The sequence below is a fragment of the Phytophthora infestans genome, genomic scaffold, assembly GCF_000142945.1.
Source record: "Phytophthora infestans T30-4 supercont1.132 genomic scaffold, whole genome shotgun sequence".
Lineage (NCBI taxonomy): Eukaryota > Oomycota > Peronosporomycetes > Peronosporales > Peronosporaceae > Phytophthora > Phytophthora infestans.
The window spans coordinates 211,404-215,439 of NW_003303627.1; positions in this window are offsets into that span (position 1 = coordinate 211,404).

Consider the following 4,036-nt stretch of genomic DNA (forward strand, 5'->3'; position numbering starts at 1 on the left):
ATCATTTGTCCAAGTTTGCAGACGATGGCGTCATTTCTGACGTCAACGCGAACTCAGCGATTGAAGGAACAAGTGCAGTAAGGGCCAAGGAAGACGTGTCGGCGACTGAAGACTCAGCTATAACGGAAGGAGACCCTGAAGAACGCTTGGAACAAGTCCTACGTGATGCCCTACCCGTTATTGACGACCGAGCCAAGTTTGGATTCATTAGACCAAGTATTGTGGGCGAGGTGAACGCAGCTATGAGCACCCCGACAACTTTAAGTGCTGGGATTAACCATGTGGTGACGGCGAACTCGGCGCTCGAAGATCCAGCGCAAGAAATGACTTGGGAGCTGTTCCGGCGTGCCATATGACGACCGACTACGCGAAGGACGAGTGTGGACGCGTGGATGTCTGTCCTGCCGTCGCAGCAGACTCAGCGGTACAGCGCCCAAGCGTGACGACTGCAAATTCCAAGCTGGAGGTATTACTTTCAAGGGATGTTGAGGCTAACAGTGAAGGTCTGAGCTGGACGGTATATACAAGTGACCACAGTGATGAAGGTGAGGTACGAGCCGAGAATGGAGTCATTAGACCAAGTTCTACAGCCGTGGTGAACTCAGCGATGGATACACCGGAAGCCTGCATTATCCAGTCGGGGGCTGTGGACTCGGCGTCAGCAGATCTAAACACTGAGAGTGCCTCGGACGTGGCCACAGCATGTTGTCAGGATGTCAGATATACCGAAGACGCGTTTGCACGCACGGAAGTTAGTTCTGCCGTCGCCGCCAACTCAGCGGATCAGCACTCCGACGCGACAAAGGGCTATGATAGTCGGGAGGTATTACTACATGAAGGAATAAAGCCCAACGACGACCCAGCAACGGTGGACTCAGCGTTGGAGACTATGGAGGCTAAAACTGGTTCGGATGTGGTTAGACGGCATGACGATGATACTATCTAGCGCGGAGACAAGTTTGAACACGCAGAAGTAAGATCGGCCATCGTAGTGAACTCAGCGGATACGGCCCTGACGTGGACGACAACTATGATTTATCAGAGGTATCACTGTTGGGGGGTACTGTAACTGAGATCGAAGTATCGAACTCAGCGACGACGGTGATCGACCCCGGCGGGATTAGCTACGGTTTAGAACAACCTGAAGATGAATGCAGCTCAACCAGAGATCCAACGGAAACTCTAAGACAACACTACTTGGCTATCGCAGCGACCGAAGACGAGCAAGAGGATGGTGTTGACGACAGTAAGATCGATATCTTTGAGCGGAGTGGAACAGATCTGGAGTTGACGGACTTCGCTCACGAGCTGGCTTTCCTTCCCGACCTCACTGAAGATGAGCCTACAGAACTCGACTATGGCGCTCCAAACGTCAAGTCAAGTAGTCATACGCCAGCACAGTCGGCTAGGTTGGTGGCAAAGCTGCAAAAGCACGAAGGAATAATGATTTCAAGTGGTAATGCCCTGCCGCCTCCAGCGTACGGAGCATTGTGCGACATCGACGTTCAAGGACACGCACCTATCAAGCAGAGAGCTCGGCGGATACCTCTCCGCCACTTGAGCAAACTGTACGAGTTGTTGAAAGGGCTACTTCGAGCTGGGTTGATATCATTCTCGGGCAGCCCTTGGGCCTCACCAGTGGTGATAGTTCAAGAAAAATGATGTGGATATTCGGCTATGCATTGACTATAAACTAGTTAATGCGATTACGACGCCGATGGAATACGCTATTCCACTAGTCGATGACCTGCTCACCGAATTGGAGAGTTACCTGTGCTTTTGCTCGCTTGACGCTGCGAGCGGATTCTGGGCAGTCTTGATGACTCGCCGAGCTCGGCAGATCTCAGCGTTCGTCTGTGCACTTGGACACTTTGAATGGTTACGCATGCCGTTTGGATTGAAGAATGCGCCTATGATTTACCAACGACTGATCGACAACGCTCTATGGGGATAAATTCAACCAAAGAGAAGATGGCAGTTGTTTGCTGAACGAATGGCTATTGCTGAAACCGAGTCGGGAACTCGGCGAGTCGAGCTCGGCGGAGTCAGCGATTCAACGCCAGGTCAGCTGACGAAGTTCGAAGCGGACCACCAATCACAAGCTGACTGGGATCCGGACTAAGACCTGGTCAACGGACCGGACGGCGACACGTTCGCTGATGGAGAACCAGACCGGCCTTATTTGATCCCGGTGTTCAAGCGGAGATCGTTTGTCGATGATATCCGTTTTGGAGGGGAGACGTTTGACGCCTGCCTGGAGACACTCGACCGACTACTAGCCTGGTTCACAGAATGTCGAATTAGCATCCGCTTTACCAAGATTATCTTTGTCCAAACCAAGATTGATTTCCTGTCGCACGAGATTACGCCGAGTGGCATACGCGCTGATGCGAAGAAGATAGCCGCGATCGCCGAGCTCTCCTTCCCGAAATCAAAGAAAGGGATGCAAGCCTTCCTCGGTGCACTTAGTTACTACGGCCGATTCATCCAGAACTTGGCTGTTTATGGAGCGGTACTCTATCAACTAAAGGACACGGACTTTGGTCCTGGGGGTGACTTGACATCAGCAAAAGCGTCATTCGCTGAGCTCAAAAGACGAATAGCAGAAGCTCCAATTCTTTGCCATTTCGACTCGGCGAAAGAAGTCCACATAATGTTGTACGCTAATGACTGGGCTATGAGCTGTACTATGATGCCGCCGCACGACGACAAGCTGCACCCAGTTCGCTTCTGCGGACGCGTACTAAAGGAGAATGAACTCGGCTATCATCCCGCTGAGAAAGAAGTGGTCGCACTGTTACAATTACTGAAAGTGTGCTACACTTTCTTGGCGGGGAAGACGCTGCACATCTACACTCGGTTCTCAACGCTGGAATGGGTGTTTAAGTCCAAGTCGTTGTACGGTCGCGCAGTAAGTTTCGCAATTATGTTGTCGCCCTACGATTTGAAGGTGAAGCGAGTACGTGAACGAGATGTAGACTTCGCCCAGCTGCTCCAGGCGTCGATAACCCCGTTTATCGGACTCGACGATTCCTTGAAGCATCTTGCGCCTCCCTCCAAGAACTCGGCGACAGTCAGAATGGACCCGGAGCTGCTATACGCCCGAATATCAGCTGACATTGCGGGATGTGTACTGTCATTTGATGGCTCAGCGAAGACAGCTAAACACGGCGGATATGGAAGTTGTTCGTGGACATTGTGGCGCCTTCCAAATTGGGACATTGAGATCGCTGCGAGTGCGTACCTGTCGTCCACCACAGTCAACATCGCCGAGTACACCGGCATGAACAATGGAGTCTTGGCGGCGATTGACCAAGGGATAACTGACCTGATTATCGTGGTTGACTCCCGGCTTGCAATCCAGCAATCCATGGGGGTGATAGCATGCAAGAAGGAAACTTTGCAAGTGGGGCTAGCACGACACAAGGATCTCACGAAGCGACTCAACTCGGTCCGGTATCGACACATAGCGCGACACTATAACGCAGCGGCTGATTCTCTCGCTACAGAAGCACTCGAAGCAAAAGCCGGACGAGTAATTCTTGGGACGGATAGGAAAGCAGAACTGAGAATGATTAACCGAGTAGCCGAAGAGCTGTACGCCATAGACAACCCAGCGGAAACCCCGATTGTCACGGCAGTCACTCGTAGCCGAGTACGCCAAGTTCACTTTGAGGATAAGCTGGATGAAGACTCGGCTAGAGCAAGAGGAGGAAGTCAGGATCACGAAGCCATATCAACAAATCTTGGAGAATCCGCGTTTGAAAGCAGTGGAGATGAATTTGAACAAGTCAGCAGGGCGTCGACTCGGCGGACTAACCGCACGACCCCGAATGTTGAAACAGGGTCGCAGATGGAGTCTGCAGCGGGGCTGCCGTAGCTTTAGCGTCAGAGGAAGACGTTCGACTCAAAGAGTCACTAATATTAAGTTCCTTATCCAAAGGACACTTACAGCCCAAGACCAGGGCTCAAAGTTGATACCTTAACTTTTATGCTTCAAAACCAGAAGTGTTTTATTTACTATTATTGCGGCCAA